At 41.7% G+C, this 13899-nt stretch overlaps 1 pseudogene; it reads left to right on the forward strand.

Moving 5' to 3' along the window:
* The first annotated feature begins 211 nt into the window (after positions 1-211).
* On the forward strand, positions 212-2021 carry LOC122095060 (annotated as a pseudogene).
* The last annotated feature ends 11878 nt before the right edge of the window (positions 2022-13899 follow it).

The raw sequence follows: 13899 nt of genomic DNA on the forward strand, positions 1-13899 counted from the left end.
CTTGGGTACAGTACCCCAGCTCAGCAACAGCCACTGGCCCAGCACACAAGAATTCTCCTTGGGGAATGGGGATGGCAGCGGTGGCTGGCGATGAGCGGCGGGAGCGCGTGAGGAGCAGGCAGACAAGGCTGGGGGGCCCAGGAGCGCCAGCCGCAGGGCAGAGGGTGGGGGCGCGAGCACAGCGGGCGGCGGCGAGGCGGCAGCAGAGAAGATGGTGGACAGCGACAGCGGCAGCGAGCGCGGCAGCAGTGGCGGCGGCGGCAGCTGGCAGGGAGGCTTCCAGCCCGCACCCCAAGGTGGCGGCGAGCAGGAGACGCAGGAGCTGGCCTCGAAGCGGCTGGACATCCAGAACAAGCGCTTCTACCTGGACGTGAAGCAGAACGCCAAGGGCCGCTTCCTGAAGATCGCCGAGGTGGGCGCGGGCGGCTCCAAGATCCGCCTCACGCTGTCCATTTTGGTGGCGGCCAAGTTCCGCGACTGGCTGCTCGACTTCATCGAGCACTATGGGCAGCTGGGCCCCAGCAGTCCTGAGCAGCTGGCAGTGGGCACAGAGGAGGGCGGCGGGCCCGGCACTCCTCAGTTCAACCACTTTGGAAAGCAGTATGGAGGTTCCTCAAAAGACTTCACATAGAACTCCCCTATGACCCAGCAATCCCACTTTTGGGCATTTACCCAAATGTTTATAAACAAGACCACACTAAAGCTACCAGCACAACTATGTTTATTGCAGCATTATTTACCATAGCTAAGATATGGAACCAACCCAGATGCCCCTCAGTAGATGAATGGATCAAGAAGATGTGGTATATATACACAATGGAATTCTATGCCTCCATCAGAAAGAATGACATTTCCCCATTTGTTAGGAAATGGAAAGGCTTGGAAAAAATTATATTAAGTGAAGTAAGCCAGGCCCAAAGAAACATAGGTCCCATGGTTTCCCTTATTTGCAATATCTAGTACATCTATGAGTCAAGCGGAAAAGGTCAGATAATGTGATGTTAGGAAAACGAACCCTTAAATATGTATTTTAATGTTTTTTTTCTTTCATGCATGTGTTTCTAACGCATTTATAAGATTATTTCTTTGTTGCTTTGTATGTCCCTCCCCCACAGTGTAACCCCCGCTTTCACTATATTTGATGTCAGTATAAGTTGTGGAGGAGATGGGGACAAACAAGTCGTTTAAGGATTCAGGTGGGCCTGTTGCAACCATGAGAAGTACAAAATGTCATGTCAAAAACGAGCTTTACAATGTCAGTGTGTGTGGGGGGAAGGATTGGGTGGGGGGGACGGGGGAGGTTGGGAAGGGAGGTGAAGGGTAAACAAAGGAGGAGGCTGCAATGCTTGGTAAGAAATGTATGCATTATCCTGCCCATGTAATTGTAACCCCTCTGTACAATATGTTCTCAAATAAAATAAAATTAAATTAAAAAAAAAAGAGCGAGTTCCTGGTGCGCGAGAACTGCAAATACTACCTGGATCTCAAGGAGAACCAGCGCGGCCGCTTCCTGCGCATCCGCCAGACCCTCAACCGCGGCGGCGGCGGCGGCTTTGGGGCAGGCCCCGGGACTGGTGGCCTCCAGAGCGGCCAGACCATCGTGCTGCCTGCGCAAGGTCTCATCGAATTCCGACATGCTCACCAAGCTCATCGACGACTAGGGAGGCGAGGAAGACGAGCTGGCCGGAGGCCCAAGAGGCGGTGCCGGCAGCCCCGGGGGGGTTGGGGGGCTGTGCGGGGAACTCCCGGAGGGCACCTCTATTACTGTGGACTCCAAACGTTTCTTCTTCGATGTGGGCTGCAACAAGTACGGAGTTTTTCTACGTGTAAGTGAGGTGAAGCCGTCCTACCGCAATGCCATCACCGTGCCCTTCAAGGCCTGGAGCAAGTTTGGTGGCGTCTTCTGCTGGTATGCGGATGAGATGAAAGAAATCCAGGAGCAGCAGAGGGATAAGCTTTATGAGTGTCGTGCTGGGGGGGAGGGTGAGGAGTCCTAAGGCGTAGAGGTAGATGAGGATTGAAATGGCAGCTTTCCCCCCTGGCCTCCCCCACCCTGTTACCCGCGCCCCCCATCCCCCATCCCACTGGCTAGTTCCCATTCTTGCTCATTCCCCTGTGAGCTAGTGGAGAGGGAGCCCGGGAGGCCACCAAGGGAGAAAAAAAAAACCAACAAAATTAAAAAAAAATAATATAGTTAAGAGAAATAACCATAAGACAACAGTCTTGAACAGTGAGTAAAGCAGTAAAGTTCCAGAAATTGACAGCAACCTGCAAAGAGAGGACAACAGCATCTCCTCACCTGCAAGAGTCTCAGCTTCTATTTCCCACCCGAGGTTCCTAAGCTCATCTAGATAATCCTGAAGGGGATAGATTTCGAGTCTGGGCCCCTAAACACATCTGACTTACCCAGATCCATCTGTGTATAACAGTTGAATTTGTGTTGTACCTGGGTAAATCTAAAGTATCTCTCCAGGCCTAGCCGCCGTTGCAGTGTCTATCCTTCACCTTCATTGTAATCAGCCTTTTGGATCAAGATCTGCACAGAAATTCTTGAGACAGAGAGACCTTTGCAGTTACCCAGTCCTGAGAGTCCAGGTTTATTAAAAGGAATGCAACTTTACACAATCATGGACAAGGCAAAAAAGAATTCAAGAAGCCATCAGCAAATCAAAACAAATTGGATTGTTTTTTAATGGTTTTGCATGGAATCTGGCCCCATGTCTTTTCTTTGCAGAATTGTTTTCCAGGATGCGAAAATTCAAAAGCCAATGCTTGAACTAGAGAATTCATTACTAAAATAGTTTAAAAGTTGGGCAAAAGGAATTTTTTTTTTTTTTCAAAAAATAAAAGCAGTTTTACATTGGGGGTTGCTGAGGTAGGCACAATAAGTCAGGCATAAAGCACAAGGCAAACTCGTTGAGTGGATGGGTTGCTACTCACTAAAGTTCTTCCCTTGATCTCTAAAGGTGGAGGTCATTACCAAGAAGTGGCATTGGTGTGAATGAGAGCCAGATCCCATGGCTCTACTATATGAGCCAGTGAATTGTGGCTAATTTGGCTATTACAGCCACTGGTTGGCTGCATTTTTAACTGTAAAACTTGATGATTTTCTGCAAAAGGAGCAGTATGGCTACAAGCCTGAGCTTTAATGGAATATGCATCCTCACAGAGAAGTTGGAAATAACTAAAACTGAAGTCTTAATTCACCTTCAGTTTAATCTGTGGATTTGTTCAAATACTAAAGATCCTCAGGTTCAGAATTCCAGCATCATTTCTTCTTTAAAACAAATTTTTAAGAACTTGATCCATCTTATTAGTACCTCACAATCAAAGTTGGCAAATGATGGATAAATGATTCAAGCAGTGTACCCGGTGGAAGCTGAAATCCATCTGTGAATGGAACTGATGTGAACGTGAATATGCTGACTATATCCTGGAAGCATTTTTATACTATCTTGAAATTGCAACATACTGGCATTGGCCAGTTTATCCAGCTGTCTTTCAAGAATAAAAGTTGGGGTTTTCATGGATCGCCTCTTCTATATTTTAAATGGATTTTCAGTAGAAATGATTTTGTTAATCAAGTTAATCCCACCCCATCAAAAGGTATTTCTAGAAATGTCACAGGCCTAGGAAACTTTGAATTGAATGGGAGTTAATGTTCTTTCCAAAGTTTTCAGGTATTCTTTGTGTGACACCTTCTCAACCAGGAGGCAAGTAACCCCATCTCCACAATCTTAGTATTTTTTTTAACTGCATGCCTGTCCTTTATTTGAGCTGCCTTTTTAATTTATTGCGTATCCTTTTTATTATCTTATTCTGGTATTCAATAAATACAATCTTTTTGTATTTTTTGGGAAATAAGTAATATACAAAAAGGTCATTTTCATGTATTTGTGGCTGAGAGGGAGATACTTGTGTATATAAAATTAGGCTTTTTTTAAAAAAACTAGACTATGACTCAAAATAATGTTGATCTTAGGTTCAAAGAAATAGAAGAGCCACAAATATTGGTGCCCTTTTCAGACTATTTCTCTACTCACATCATTCATAGTAGAATTTTTAAACGTTTTTTAAAGCGTTTCTTTTCAATTTTTCTCCGTTGCCAAGAATGTTTCCTAAATTGTATGGGAGCAATAGTATTTTTGATGTTTTAATGACATCCGTATACTTGTACTGTATTTTGTACTACAAGGCAGCTGTTTTCAATAATGTCCTGCTGTATTTACCTATGTGTTTTGAGTGTTTTGTTTCTTTGCTGCGGAGAACAAATTCCTAGTTTTAGTAAAGGAGATGAGAAGCTAGCATTAGGCTTGCAAAAACTGTTTAAGTTTCAACTCTGAGGCAGCAATGGAAATTAAGGTTGCAGCTATTAGTTGATCGCTGTAACTTTTGCATTTTCAAATCATGTACAATTCCTGTATAGACCAACTTATTTTCTTGCTTCAGTGGTGATTCTGTTGCTCAGCTGCAGTGAGCCAGTTCAATTTTGCAAAGGTGCAGTACCTCTCCTTTTCAAGGGAGTGGTTTATTAATCTTTTTTCTTTTCTTTTTATTTGGCTGAATTGCAGTAACTAGCCTTGCCTTTCTATTCTGTAGAAATGACAGGGTCTTCACAATCCTTTACCAGTGGCTACTCAGCTATAATTAGCTGAATAGAAAGAATGTGGAAGTGGTCTGAGGCATATAGAGTATATGCCAAGAACACTACCATATATGGCATCAGCTTTGTTTACCAGAGAAATTTTCTTAGTCATTAGACCATATAACAGTTATATATCATATGTAAGTCTTTAGATATCAATTTGAGAATCCTCCAAATAAAGGAGCAAAGAATGCGTAAGCTAGGTGTTGGCAAAAGTAATTTATATTAAAATTTTGACCTGCCTGTGTAAGATTAAGTGTGAATGTCCTAGTGGTGGGTTTTTAAGTCTTAAACCAATCTCTGAGGCTTATTTTTCCTGCAGGGGTGTTTAATCGCCTCTCTTCCACTGTAGGAAGATTGCATTTCACTGATCCTCATTCCTGTGACTAGGCACAATAGAAATCTGCAGAGCATGGAGATTCATTCATTAATACTAGCTTATTAAAGGAAATAGTCTTTGTTCCAGTTAGATAATGGCATTATACAAACTCTGGGAAGCAACTAACTTTTTTGTTTTGTTTTTAGCTGCTTACTACAAACGCTTTAGAAGTTGTTTTTAAAATTTGGCAAACATCCCAGCTAATGAAAATAGTTACATTCCTTAGAAATAGGGAACTAAGACTCCTTTTCAAAAAATTGAATTTTATTTCAAACTAGCTACAGAGATAAGCCTTTTTTTTCAAACAGTCAAAAGAGTCGGTCTCTGTGAAGAGATGTAACTCTTTAGGTTTCTATTGTCCCTTCTCATCATTTCAGCAAGTGAAATGTTAAATCTGGTGAGCAGATCTTTCAGTGCATATGCTGCACCAAACAAAATGTCAGTCTGTATAGCACCAAAAATCAAACTGAAAAGTAAACCAAAAACCCCCAAATACCCTATGGAACTGTTGGAGGCATATAGGTGGTACAACTGGCTGTAGCTGTGGTACACACATGGCTACTTGTCATGTCACTTTCCATAATTATTTACTGCAGAATGATTGAGAGACTTTTGGTGCAGGCAGCCATTAACCTCCTGCTTCCTTTATTACCTCTGGGTCACTTTGCAGTAAATTGCAGGTCTTTTAAGAGATTCAAGCCTCAGTTTTCTCAAAACAAAACAATTATCTTGTCTTATCTGAAAATGCCGGGTTGTGGGCAAAAGAGGCTGGTTATAATAATGCCCTCATATTGAGTGGTCTGTAAATGGCTGCACACTTCAGGCACTGTTGTTGCTGAAGATGCTTAAATATGACCTTGACTGGCTTTACAGGGGAGTAGAATGTAATCTACACAAGGTGACTGTGCATCTACCTTGCTCTTGAGGTGGATAAAATTAAGAAGCTGGAGTGTGTAAGCCATGCACATAAGTATTCTTCACTGAAAATTTTGTTTTCATTTTTAACCCAATTATGTACTTTGTCCAATGCACAACTGATCTCTCAGTAGATATTCATTTGAAAATCGTGTGGCCTTGATCAGTGAGAAGGGAGAGGAAAGAAGTGACTTTTTGCTTATATGAAAATGACTTGTTTGCTGAGAGTTGTTCTATAACACTCTAGGTATGTTTTTGATTGTATCCTTTTTGATTGGGGAAAGTTAATGTTTTGATCCTGGAGCTAATTCAATTGAGTTTTCTAAGTATCAGAATTGCTCTGATGAATAACAAAGTTGACAGCTTTGATGTCCAATCTCTGTTTATTTTTTAAATATAGTGGAGTGAAATCCCCACTATTATGAATTCTTTAAATCAATATTAATTTAGGACACCTTAAAAGTCTTGTGCATAAGTAAGGCCTGTTCAGAGAGCAGACCTTTTTGCTCCTTTTCCACAATTGTGAAAAAGTGTCAAGTGTTTTTTGCATTGTATATTTCCATTTTATCCCTGACATATTTCTCAAAGATAAAGCACTTTTTGATCATGAAATGCATAGGATCTTTGTGTGATGTGGATCATGGTTTCTCAGGCTCCCCTAGATATTCTGTTTATGAATATTATTCTAACTTTATGTCAGGAGAGTAGAAATCTTTGCTAACGTTAGAAAGTTTGTATTGTTGATTCAGAATACATTTTGCTAGTTTCCAATGGATGGGAGAGTAAAAAATGCTGCATTCACAATTTAATAAGTTACTTTCCCTTAAGCCTTAAGGTAACTTTTTCTTTTCTGTCGATAACAGCACTGAAGTTACAGTAAATGAATGAGATGATCAGTTTTCAGGGTTGTTTTTAGAGTACTGTAAATTAATTAGCTGTCTTCTGAAAGAGTTACAATTCCCATTCAGTATACTGGATAATGGGTGTAAGGGTGGGGGTAGGGCAGGGTGGGGGGAGATAGTTTGTAGAAAAGAAAAAAGAAAATAAGAACCATGTTTACCTTAAAATACAGATAAGAAAAAAGTCCATATGTCCCATTTGAAATTCCATATGCAAGGTGGAAATGACAAATTACAGCCTCATTTCTTCTGCTTTAATTTAGATAAAAAGTATTCATTTTTAATATTAGCTTCAGAAGTTTCTTGAGATAACTGGATTCTTGAGTAGCAATTTCCATTGCCATATCTGACTTGACTGTGTAAGTCATCCTCAGACCTTATTCTTAAAACCTAGTTTCATTACTGGAACATGTGCAATCCACTTTTCAGTACTGAAAGTTAAATTCAGAAAATGGAAAAATAAAATTGCATCAGCATTGTAAACATTTCTTGTCTTGGGGATTTCCAATTGCGATGTGTCCCCCTGAATCAAGCAAGACCTTTGTGAATGCCTTTTGTATTTCCTAATGCAGTATGGAATATGCTGTCCACTTTTGTTCACAGTCTTACTCTCGTTTGAGAATCGAACTCATGCCTTCTTGGAATTAGACATTCCAATTGGGACAGATAGAACCATGTTAAAATGAGAAGATGCCATATTGTTAGCTTTACCACAGTAAACTAGTAAAAGGGAGAGCACAACTTTATTAGAAGCTAAGCTAGCATGATAGTGAAAGTTTTAACTCAACTTTTCTAATAGATTTTTGAATCCGGGAGCAATTTTTATTTTCCCCATGCTATTTCTGCTATCCACTGACAGATAAGAGAGGGCACACAGTCGGGCTGGGAAAGTGGCTCAGCGGTAGAGCGCTTGCCTTGCATGCTCGAGGCCCTGGGTTCGATTCCTCAGCACCACATAAGCAAAAAGAAAAAAGCCAGAAGTGGCATGTAGCTCAAGTGGTAGAGCTCTAGCCTTGAGCTGAAGAGCAGAGGGACAGCGCCCAGGCCCAGAGTTCAGGCCCCACGACCGGACCCAAAAAAAAAAGAGAGGGCACACAGGGAAATGAAGGTCCAGAGTTGTGAAGAGAAAGTGATAGATACATTAAGTGGCCACTAGCATTTTGCAGAAGGCATGAGTTTGTTCTTTTTTCCTACCGCCAGCATCTCTTCAATGGCTAACTTTTTCAAGACTCACTGAGACCATCTCTTAAAGGCAAAATGTTTTGTCTTGTGTTGCTGGATCAGGCTGGTCAGAAAAATATGTTCTTGGAAATAGAAGGGCAAGTGGATTGTTTCTTCCCTTTTAACATTTCTTCTTGGGAGAAAAAAGTACAAGAGACTCAAAGAAAATGAAAGAACAGGAAAATATCACTAAACACATTTGGAGGTTTGTTTTAAATTGATAATAAGCATAAATCTTTTTCTTCTAACATGTCACTCTTCTGTGTAAAAAAGCTCTCTGGAGCTGGGCATTTTGGAACATGCCTGTAATCCCAGGTATTTTGGAGACAGAGATAGGAGATTGTGGCCCAAGGCCAGCCCTGGGCTATAAACAAAAGACCCTATCTGAAAAATAAAGCAAAAAATAATACCAATAATAGGACTAGGCGTGTGGCTTAAGTGGTAGAGCATTTGCCAAGCAAACACAAGGCCTTGAGTTCAAAACCCAAAGTTCTACCTAGGGGGAAAAAAAACTTGGATTCCTAAAACCCTATAGATTGGACAAAAAGTCTAGAAACTGACTTTCAGTTAGTGTAGACACATTTTTTACAGTCTATCGTTTCGCACATTCCAATAGGAGGCAAGTAGTATTTGAATTATTTTTCAGTGGCATCAGTATCAAGACTATATCAGTGTATCTGAACTTTTTTCTGAAGTCCTAGAACATCTATATTATTAAGCATTTTGTTTTCCTTTTGGACTTTCATACAGATGTCTTTCTAAAATCATTTGTTAAGATCACCTGTTCTGATACAGTGCTACATAGCATGTTTTTGTTCTGTGGGAATCTTCAGAGACAGTTCTATCTATTGGTAGCTTTGTTAGACTTGGCTCTTCACTCCAAAGCGGGGGACTCATGTCCTTCCAGTAGAGAATCTACAAAGTTATTTCAATTAAAACCAAAACTTGATAGCAGGAGACAGCTTCCTGATCTAAATGTACAATTAGAGTTTAGGTTGGCAATTACTTTAAAAGGTTGTTTTTTGTTCTTTTTTTTTTTTTGGAGAGGGTTGTCTTTGATCTCTGTAAATACCAACAAGCTTATACATTGTAAGCCAAGTGCGTATGCCTATGTATGAATTTGTAGAGCTGATTTCTGCTTCAAGTGAAGCTGCACCTTTCATTTTATAAAGTTCCCTCCACCCAGAATCCTATAAATGTTGTAAATAGAACATGGAAATTGTAGTAGTAGGATCAATTTGAGAATATCTGCTGAGAGACCAAAAAGTTCATTTTTTAAGTACCTTGGTTAATTAAAAAGTAAACAGATTATTTCTCTTGCTTATTTTTGAAAAGAAGAATGCACTTTAACATAGAGCTGCATGGGCAATTCAAACAAATCTGTGAAGTGCAGTACCCATCCAGAAATCACACTTCCTGAAAACCGTTCAAAAAGCAGAGTCCAGACGCGCTGTTGATCTCACTGCCTGTAAGTTGAAGCTCAGATTCTGAACAATTTTGATACATGCAGGGCTGCTTCAAAAGAGCAATGTGAATACAGCCACAAGCTTCAGACAGGCCTGTAAAACAGCGGGTCCCGTATTTACCACTAACTAGCAAAACTGACAGAAAACTCATAGAAAAAGTTAAGAATCCTTCCTGCTAGTGTGCACTCCTTACAATAGCAGACTTTTGCAAATGGAGTTTTACAGTCTATATTTAAAGAATTGTATGTTTGTAACAAAGTTTGCGGAAATGTGAAAAAAAAAAGAATTCTCCTTGGGGCAACAGCTCCCCATTAGGACTACCTTAGCCTGTCATGAGGAATTGCTGGTCAATAGGAACTGTCACCCAACTCTACTGCTAGCCCCTATATCCCATGCCCATCGAGGGCCCAACTACCCACCCTGCCTGCCTGAGCAGGTGACCTGGTTCCTACCTGCCAGAGGAGCCAAAGCCGAAGGAAGTAAGAAGGTCATGGCCACACAAAGGCCACCCATGCGTGTGAGCACATGGGCTGCAGCCAAACCTATCCAAGGAGCTCTCATCTCAAGGTGCATTTCTGAACCCATACAGGTGACACACCTTACCTTACCACTGTGACTGGGATGGCTTTGGGTAGAAGTTTGCCCATTCTGATGAACTGACCAGGCAACACTAGTCGTGCTGCCATTCCTGTGCCACAAGTTCAACAGCCTTGTCCAGGTTGGTCTCCTGGCTTGACCCATAGAGAGGGTCTTATCCAGATAGGTCCCCTGGCCTGAAACATAGAGACTGCCTTTTCCAGGTGAGTCTCCTGGCTTGGCTCACAGAGACGGCCTTGTCCAGGTGGGCTCACCTGGACAGACACATAGAGACTGCCTTGTCCAGGTGCGTCTCCTGGCCTGACACACAGAGACGGCCTTGTCCAGGTGGGTCCCCTCACCTGATGCATACAGATTGCCTTGTCTAGATGAGTCTCCTGTCCTGATGCATAGAAACAGCCTTGTCCAGGTGGGTTCCCTGGCGTGATGCATAGAGACACTGTTAAATCCCTGACTGTGGATACACAGTCACATACTGCCAGTAGAAAATCCTTCATACTGTCTTCCCATGTGAGAGAGCTCATGTTGGCAAAGCACTACAACCATGGGAAAGTTTCCAATATCTCTTGTGAATGGATAATCAAGAGAAAGGAAGAATCCAAAGGCAAAATTAAAAAAACAAAATTGAACAGATGGGTCTGAGATTGTATGGGCTATCATTGCAATTCTAAATCAACTTGAGTATTCCTGGATTTACAAGACACCACCATGGGGATTACTGGAAGCTGTGGATAATGGGGTGCAAATTAGATCCATCAGTTGGGGTGGGGTGAGGGAGAGGGAAGACCAGAATTCCCTTGAATTTGTAATGATCTCAGAGGAGGGAAAATCCATGGCCAAAGGTGACAAAGGAGTTTTACTAGCTGGTCTATAACTGCCTTGTCCTGGGCTACCTCAGAACTAAGAGCAGCTGCAGCCTCCAGGTGGCAGGTTTCTCTCTCTTTCCAGCAGGCCTCTCTATACCACAGGGCTTTCCTCTCCACAGGCCTGGCCTATGCTCTGCTCTGCTCCAGGAGGCCTGCCTCTTGTGGCCTTGTGGTGGTGTTAGTCTCACTCTACACCCCTCCCCCACTCTGCTTCTCACAGATTGTCTCAGATGAAATATAAATATAAAGAACACCTTGTATTCCCTTTGCCTTCTAAAAGCCATTATTTAGTTAGAAGAAGAGGAAGAGATTTCAGTATAGAATATGTGTTCTAATAGCCTAAATGATGGTGCTTGATGAGTCTTGGTTCTAAAGGTACAAAAGAGGAAGCCAAAGTTCTCAAACTGCTGTATGCTTTGACAAGGACTATATATATATATATATATATATATATATATATATATGTTTGGGGGGGAGGTCTGGTCATGGGGCCTGAACTCTGGTTCGGGGCACTGACCCTCAGCTCTTCAGCTCAAGGCTTGCATTCTACCACTTGAGCCACAGTGCCACTTCCAGCTTTTTTCTTTTTGCTTATGTGGTGCTGAGGAATCGAACCCAGGGCCTCAGGAATGCAAGGCAAGCGCTCTACCACTGAGCCACCTTCCCAGCCCTGACAAGGACTATATATTTGTCTTCTGATCTATATGTATGACTAAGTTATACTTGGTTTACTTCTTTAACAATTTTTACTGAGATAGTCTGTTATGCAATGTGGCTTCAAAGGCACAATAATTTGTACAATCGTTTATTCCTAAGTATGCCTTAAGCAGAGCTAACTTGTTCCATAGTTCTTCACCTTAATAAATATGTAATATAAATTTAACCAAACTTCTATTTTGTATATTTGCAAAGTACAAAGTAAAAAAATTGAACACTTTTTTGGAATTTGTATTTTGCATACTCAGGATGAGAATTAAGTTTTAAACAAGCCTATAATATTTTATGTGAATAAAATAAAATGGGCTCGGAGTTCCGGGAAGATGGCGGAGGAGAAGCTGGAATCTGAACAAACTCTTGCATAGAAAACAGTTTCAGAGTTCCAGTGAACAGTCCCAAGCCAGAGAATCACACCAAGTGTGCCATCACAGGACAGAGAGTTAGTCAAGAGAGGGGAAGCCAAGCAGACACATCTGAGCAGCTGCCGCTGCGGCGGCAGGGTCGCAGCGGCGACCACCGCCGCGGAGGCATACCTGAGACGTAGTCCGGGTCAAAGGAGCCAGACACAGCAGACGAGCGGATTCTACTCAACACCAGCAAGAACCGACAAGGAGCGGACAACTTCATCCTGCACTTTGCAGACCAGAGACGACCCGGGATCCAAGACTCCGCGTGAGTAGAAGCCCCACTTCCTCACGCCTCTGGGAGCAGAGGAGGGAAGGCCACCCCTCCCCACCCCAGCACCGGTGATCTCCATCTTGGATACCGACAAAGCTCAGAGGAGCGGCTAGCTCCAGCTCAGGCCTTGGAATAAAACGAGTCATTTAGCAGGTCACAAGAACTTAACGGCGAAGTGACCTCACAGACTCAGTTCCATCCAGGGAAAAGTCACCCAGCTCAGGCGCCAGCCATTGGAGTGGCTCTCCTCACCGGGTAACCAGAGCCAGAGGCTGCCCCGCCCTCTAGCAGCCACCACAATCAATTGAAAAACAGAAACCCTGAGAATGGCTCCAGGCTGGGTGCTGTGAGTTTTTTTTTCACAAAATAGCCCCAGGGAAAAGCTACTGATCTTTGAAAGGCCTCAACTCTACCCAGAACCTAGCCTCATCACTGCATCCCCCTCTTTTGTGATTCTCAAAGCAGATCACCCTCCCAGTAAACTAACCTGGGAAGGGGATCTCAAAAACTTGGGTAAAGCAGAGCATTTTTCTGCTTGTTCCAACAAACTGACTTAAGAAACCAATCAAGCCACAGGACCTCAAGCTGACCAGAGACTCCAACCAGACTCTGGTTACAGACAAAAGGGAGATACAGGACTCTTCCCACCCCTCCCAAAAAAAAAAAAAAAATCAAAGAACTTTTTTTTTTCTTCTTCTTCTTTTCTTTTTTTTTCTTTTCCTTGTTTTGTTTTTTTTTTTCATTTTTTGTTACCTTATATATATATAAAATTTTTTTTTTGCTTTTCTAAAACTTTTATTAATCTTTAATTTTTGCCTCTTCTGAAAAAATAATTGTTTTCCATTAACTTTTTTTTTTTTTCTCTCCTCTTATAATTTTTATTTTAGGAATACGTGAATGTGTGTTTTCTTTTCTTTTCTTGTCTTCTTTCTCTTTTTCTTTCATTCTTAATTATCTTTTTGTTTTTTTTTCTAGCTCTACTGAACTTCTGATCTTTTCTTCTCATTTTCCTATCCTTTCCATCTTTTCCTCTTTGTTCATCTGTATGTGACTTAACTCTTGTCCTGCACATCCTCAGATAAACCCGTAGTTAACCAGTAGACCCTATCCCCCATTGTGTACACACATAATCCACAAACTTATTACTCAATTCAAAACCTCTGAGACTTAAATTCATTAATAGCAGTACTACCTCTTTATACCTATATAATATTTTAAGCATTTTTTAAAGTTTTTCTCATCTCCTCTATGTCCCTCCCTTTCTCTCAACATATTCATATTCCTCTATAAATAGATGGTCTTTTAATCTCTAAAATAACATTAATTTTTACGTTTCTATTTTATTTTCTGGTCTCTTTTCATTCCCCTTTCCCTTTCTTCTTTTTCTCTCTCTCTCTACTTACATCCTACCCAACCTATTTCCTGCATTGTGATTAGGACATAGTTAACTCTCCCTGTGCTTCCCCACACCAATCTATTCCTATTTTTTACCCACATCTCTCCCTAACCCTAATAA

Source organism: Dipodomys spectabilis, unplaced genomic scaffold (genome assembly GCF_019054845.1).
Source record: "Dipodomys spectabilis isolate Male_0828 unplaced genomic scaffold, ASM1905484v1 ptg000333l, whole genome shotgun sequence".
Taxonomy (NCBI): domain Eukaryota; kingdom Metazoa; phylum Chordata; class Mammalia; order Rodentia; family Heteromyidae; genus Dipodomys; species Dipodomys spectabilis.